Genomic DNA, 6,922 nt, shown 5'->3' with positions numbered 1-6,922 from the left:
ATTTTTGGGTGAACTGTTCCTTTAAGTCATGAGCCAGTACATTAGCAAAAATCTTTTATTAAGACACGTTTTTAAATCATGTTTTAAAGTAAATCGTGTTAAAGGCATGCAACTTCCTCTTTGAGCATATCTGAGACTGAGGCAAAAGTTAGTGGGACAATTTAGTTTTAGTTTCATTAATATTTATTGATTTGCTCTATCAATGACACCTCACAGATGTAACATTTAAACTTTATTATAAAGTGTTTTATATCCCAATATTTCATTCCCCAGTGTGATCGAGATCCTGTCACATTAACCTGCGCAAAACGGAAAACACTGCTCACAACATGTTACTTAAGAGGCTGCGTTAACTGAAAAATATCTGAAAATCATTTACTGAGTTTGATCATTCAAATACTTCCAATACGGTATCTGGTGAACCACTTTCTTGACTTTAGAGACATTGTTTTTGAAAGTGTTATCCAATGGAATAATTCATGGGATTTTGTTCATTCAGTCGGGTGATAAGACAGTTGTGTACGTGTTCTTCACACAGTGCTTAACAACGGATTACTGTAGTGCAGCCTCATCCCATAATAACAAAAACGCTTTTGCATTTACACCTGCTATTTAATGTGCTCAAGTGCTATCTTATTGCAATCCGATGACTGAAAACATACTTTAATGCCAGACTCTGACTAAAGCCATGCTTATGTGACCAAGAAACGAGCTTCAGGACGTTTTCATTTGCGTAACAGCAGCTGTAAACAGATATCTGATGCCCAAATGATTGTCTCCATTTAATTCTGTGAGATGAAAGTAAACCCAGACATCGAGTCATCAAATAAACGATGTGTCTGTAGAGTTGACAGTAAAACTCTGTTGAAGCAGTTCACATGATTTCTAAGTGGATCTATATTTTATAACGTATTAAAGGGATATTTTGGATTCAGATAGCCTAGATTATATAACGAGTGCACAAAATCTATTTTTGATATTTATTTGATGAGCCCCGTCTGTTTCCTCCTGCTTCTACTTTCTCCTAGAGAAATTGCACTATTCCATTCCTTAATCATTTTTTGTCTTTTTCGTAGTTTTGCAACTAATTGAAGTTGATTTTTAGATACAGAGCCTGAATTTGATCAAAACAGCTTCAACGTGGTTTTCTAAGTAACGGAAATGCAAAGAAATCATCACAAACTATTCTTGGAATTAGACGATTAAATATGAAAAAGATGAAAGAGAACCATTCTCCATTGTGTCACTTCAGTGCATTTTATTGTTTGCATGTATCCTTGTTTTTCTCTGATGTCTGTGACTATCAGAACTGACCAGAAACGTGCATGATTAGATGAGTCAATATAGCTCTTTAGTATTTGCAGTTCATTTCCCAATACAGCCCATCATTTCTAGCATTTGTTATTATTACAGATCAATGCTCCAGGTCACATGACCATCAACACGTGACGTTATTTGACCATGATTTACATCTTTGCTTCATTAGGATCAATCAGGAGATGTTTGTTATAATGTGCTGATTTCAGGGTTTGTGTATGAAGGGAAGAGCGTAGTTTAGATCAGTTTCTGGAGCTTATATATGACATATTTATGATGTTTAATGTGTAAAAGCAAAATGTAAACAAATGTGCTGATCCATGTAATCATCCACTGACTAAATAAATCCCAGGACCAACAGATGCAGATGTAGGGATGAAGTTATGACATTAATGATGTGAATATTTATAGGAGTGCTTGAGTTGGTTAAAAAAATTATTTGAAATGAACAGTGCATAACCAAATTAATATTCATGAGTTTTATGTCACAACTACCACTTTTTAAAATAAATGGGGACATCTCTGAAAAAAAATAATATTGTTCTGTTTTAACCTCCTGAGACCCCTGTGTGACTGCTGTGTGCATTTTCCATTCCCCTTTTATTTATTTTATCCTCTTTTCTCCCAATTTGGAATGCCCGAGTTCCCACTACTAAGTAGGTCCTCGTGGTGGCGCGGTTACTCACCTCAATCCGGGTGGTGGAGGACAAGTCTCAGTTGCCTCCGCTTCTGAGACCGTCAATCCGCACATCTTATCATGTGACTCGTTGTGCATGACACCGCGGAGACTCACAGCATGTGGAAGCTCATGCTACTCTCCACGATCCACGCATAACTTACCACACGCCCCATTGAGAGCAAGAACCACTATCACGACCACGAGGAGGTTACCCCATGTGACTCTACCCTCCCTAGCAACCGGGCCAATTTGGTTGCTTAGGAGACCTGACTGGAGTCACTGAGCACACCCTGGATTCAAACTCGTGACTCCAGTGGTGATAGTCAGCGTCAATACTCGCTGATTTGTAACTATAGTAGCGCCATGGAAATCTACGACACGCTGTTGTGTCACATGACTCGGTACGGCTGAAGTTTAACCCTTAAATGACAATTTAGAGTCTCGTGAACAATATTCAGTCAGTTTTTATTCATTTAAATTATGCGTTGCCTTTAGTGAAGCCAAAACACAACGTCCACGCATCTGGACGCCGGGTCGTACAAGGTTAAATGGCCATTTTAATAGTTGAATAAGTGTTTCAACTCTGCTATTCAATTTCAAAAAGAAGATATTTTATTAAATGTGTTTCTAAAGCTGGAATATGCGATATATTTTTAGGACTATTTTTGAGTAAGCATAAAATCCTGCGATTTTATCTAATTTAAGAACTCTTTTGTTTTGAATTCTAAAACACTGAATTGGTGTCGACTGGTTGTATTTTATGAAGGTTTGAAGTACTCGAGAGCTATTACTAAACGATGTTTCTAATGAAATGTACATAATTAACAAGGAATCACCAGGCCATCTTTTCAATGAGTTCATAAAGCGTTGCACGTTGCATTTATAATACCTTTCTGACTTGTCATTGAATTTAAAATGGAGTATAAAAGCATATCTATATTTCAAATCAACCTAGTTTATTACAACATGTTTAAGTGCTGTTGCAATATTGTGGTCCATACGTGCAGTGGTTCCCCCCCTCTTTATGCTTGTTTTTTGTTGAATTATTATTATTATTATCAAATAGTGAAGTAATATCTTCATGTTAAATATTCAGATTATGTCTTGAGTTGATGTCAAGGGGTTCTGTGACCTTTACTGTCATAACTATTTTAATTCTGTATTTGCGGCTGTCACAGTATCCTCTTGTGTTAGACTTTTAAATACATTTCTAATTAAATAATTTGTACTCCCCAACACATATGGGGTAAAACAAGGGTAACTGTGTTTGGAAACATGTCAGAACTGAGTGATTTACTATTTTACACTGGTTTATCAAAGAACTTAACGTTACTGAGCCTTATTACAATTTCTTTATATTTCATGTATTTTTAATCTGAATTTTGTTTCTTTTTTGTTTTTTGAAGTTTGATTTTTTTTTTTTCTTCAGTAGGTGTTTAATGCAGCTGTAATGATTATAATATTATTGCTTTATTGTTCAACATTCACAAGCACAAAGTAAAATTCCAGATCAGAGGGATTAGTTAGATCTCGATGTGTTCACATTTATAAGGATTTGAGCCCCTCTGATCATTTCTGATTGTCGATACAGAATTTCTGTAGTTCTGTAAGAATCTTTGACATGCTTTTATCTGAATATAGATTCATTCTGTCAACTCAACCAGCTCAACTTTGATTTAGACATTTTTTTTCTGGTGAAAGAAATGCATAAATGAAGATAAAATCAAAAATATGAAATGCCGTGGATGAATATTTACTGAGTAATCCATTATTTTGTAGAGGGGGTATAAATGACAATTTTCACTTATGATTTTGGAGCAAAACGACAAATCAAATAAATAACCGTAGAAAGGTGTCAGCATCATTATTTTATTTGTACTCAGAGATTGGTACATCTGTTACTAAAATCAGTTGACTTTAACAATCCTTGTTGCATTATATCCCAATGGTGACAGTTCAAAAATGGGGAAAAGCACTTTTCTTGTTCTTTTTCCAAAGTTGGCGTGCCTGTAACTCAAGAAGTATTAAAGATATCTTAATATCCTTTTAGATTCTGCTTCAGAACAAATATTTCTTTTTGTATCATCATTTTTAAGTTCCTATATGGTTCAATCCCAGAGATATGGGGCTCTCAATGTGGCTCCATGTGCAAATAGTTTAATTTTACCCATTTTCAATGGTTGAAAACCAAATGTGGGTCACTTTGTATAAAGCAGATGCTTATTGTATTTAAAGAGGAATATCTGATGAACAAATAATGCTGAAACTAGAAATGTACCTTATTTATTAAACGACCATTTCAGTGTATTTTTGGCACGCAGACATTGTTAAAAATGGGTATGCTCTATGCAATTGTTTTTATAGAGGGAAACAAGATACATTTCTACTTTCAACATTATTTGTACTTCAGATATTCCTCTTTTAATACAAAAAGTATCAGCTATATGCAAAGTGACCCACACACTGAAAATGTGTACAATTTAACAGTTTACTCATGGAGCCACATTGAGAGCCTTGTATCTCTGGAACTGAATAATATAAGGCCTTAAAAATCAAGATACAAAAAGAAAAGTTTGTCCTGAAGCAGAATGTAAAAGGATATTAAGATATCTTCAATACGTCTTGAGTTACAGGCACGCCAACTTTGGAAAAAGAACACGAAAAGTGCTTTTTTCCCATTTTTGAACTGTCACCATTGGGAGATAATGCAACAAGGATTGTTAAAGTCGACTGATTTTAGTAACAGATGTACCAATCTCTGAGTACAAATAAAATAATGATGCTGACACCTTTCTAAGGTTATTTTCTTGATCTGTAGGTTTGCTCCAAAATCATAAGTGAAAATTGTCATTTATACCCCCTCTACAAAATAATGGATTACTCAGTAAATATTCATCCACGGCATTTCATATGTTGCCTTTCATCATCATTTATGTTTATCTTTTACCAGAATTTGTTTTTTATCAAAATTTTGAGCTGGGGACCTCTGGTTGACACAGAATGACTCCTATACTGGATTTTCCCTGATTAAAATTTAGTTCATACTGACCAATCAGTATCAATGTTTTGTTTGCCCCTGTTCTGACCAGCAACAAAAAAACAGTTGTTTTTTTATTTATTTTTTTAATATTCAAATGTTTGTTTTATTCCAGTGACAAGGATCCCTGCTGATTTATTGTTTAATGAAAGAGTATTTATAAAATATAAATTTGAAGTGTTTTTGTGAAAACAGTTCTGTGTTCTGTGTTTGATGCTCTTTTCACTACATACAGATATTATTTACATCACAATATATTCTTATTACATCATAGTGCACAGAAAATGACATTACATCATTTTTTACTGTGTGACGTCGTCATTTTTATTTGTACAGCGCTTTTCACAACACACATCATTTCAAAGCAGCTTTACAGGAAAAGAAACTGTAATATCTATAAAGTCTTAGAGTCATTATTGTGTAATTTATATAGTAATATATAATATTATCATTATTATTTATTTATTTTTAGTGTAAGATTAATGACTAATGTCTTTGAAGTTCATCCTGAATTAACTGCAGAAGTTCACATTGATGCATTGTCCTTTGTTAGTTGGCTGATGAAGGCTTTTATTGGCAATTAATTAATAGTCTATGTATTCCATTATAAGAGTGTAGTCAAAGTCTGTTGAACACGTCTTTTATAAAAACTTTTAAAAGCAGTTTGAAGCTAAATGTCTCACTTCTGTTCAGTTGATAATATTAGCACACTGAATACTGCACAGTACAAACTACAGTTTGTCTATTTTACATATAATGAGTGAAACAGAATGCATTATCCTCCTGAGACCCCCACGTGACTGCTGTGTGTTTTCATATCCCCTAAGAAACATGAAGAAAAAAAAAACATTCTAGAGCAAATAGTTTCCTATAAATGTATGTTCTCATATGTGGACAGCGGGACTAATTTGTGAAATTCTAAATAATACCAAACTATAGAAAGTCAGATTTATTAAATCAAATAGTTTATGATGTGTCCAGGAGTGTTGATTATTCATGTTTTTGAGACGTTACAGACATTACATCATAAATTAGCATAATTAATTCTGATTCAAAGTAATGTCCAGCATCATCCAATCACTGTCAACCATGTTAAAATAAAATGATACATTATAAATTCTGAATCTATGTACTGATTATCATTGTCACATGTCTGTCAAACATGTTGAGTGATCCAAACATCATCTGCAGCCTGAAACTGAACTTTTGATCAGATTTTAGGAGTGAATGCACTTAACTGCATAGAGAGCTATAGGATGCTCCCTTGCTCCCTATTTAGTGAATGACTTAACCTCCAGTGTGCTGTCTGTCTGCACTGGTCTCAGAACAGTTTGAAATGCACCTTATACTCCATATAAAGCCTCTGAAAGACACATTTATCAGTTTTTGGATGCATCTATTTATTCTCAATGTGATAATACACAGACAGTGAATATTGGATATTTTAACTGAAAATTAGCATATAGTCCACGTACATGGTCATTGTGTTTAACAGCGTGCCGTTTCGCAATAAATCACTTAAATTTTCAAAATGGCATATCGGATGAAACTAGAGACTCTAATCTTTTGACTCAAACATGTTTCAATGTGAAAACTTAATAAGGTTTCTTACCAGATGTAGTTTTGTTGGTGTTTCTCCCAAAGATAAACTCCGCTGTGATCAGCACCATGTTGTTTTGTCACATGACTCCGTATGTCATTAGTTTAACCCTATAATGACAGCACAGAGTCTCCTGAACTGAGATCAGTTGGTTTAAATGAAATTAAATTATGCATACCCTAGAGTGAAACCAAAACGTAATGTCCACGCATGTGTACGCGGGGTCTCAGGAGGTTATATTATAAACTTTTGTCAGCCTGATCATATAATGATTTAAGAGATGTTAAAC

The 6,922-nt window shown here is 34.2% G+C and overlaps 1 protein-coding gene across 1 annotated transcript in view; it reads right to left on the bottom strand.

Moving 5' to 3' along the window:
- LOC127409695 (CLOCK-interacting pacemaker-like) overlaps window positions 1-6,922 on the bottom strand; it is a 287,186-nt gene that overhangs the window by 55,015 nt on the left and 225,249 nt on the right. The window lies entirely within an intron of this gene.

Source organism: Myxocyprinus asiaticus, chromosome 19, assembly GCF_019703515.2.
Source record: "Myxocyprinus asiaticus isolate MX2 ecotype Aquarium Trade chromosome 19, UBuf_Myxa_2, whole genome shotgun sequence".
Taxonomy (NCBI): Eukaryota; Metazoa; Chordata; class Actinopteri; order Cypriniformes; family Catostomidae; genus Myxocyprinus; species Myxocyprinus asiaticus.
This window is presented reverse-complemented; position numbering and strand designations above follow the sequence as displayed.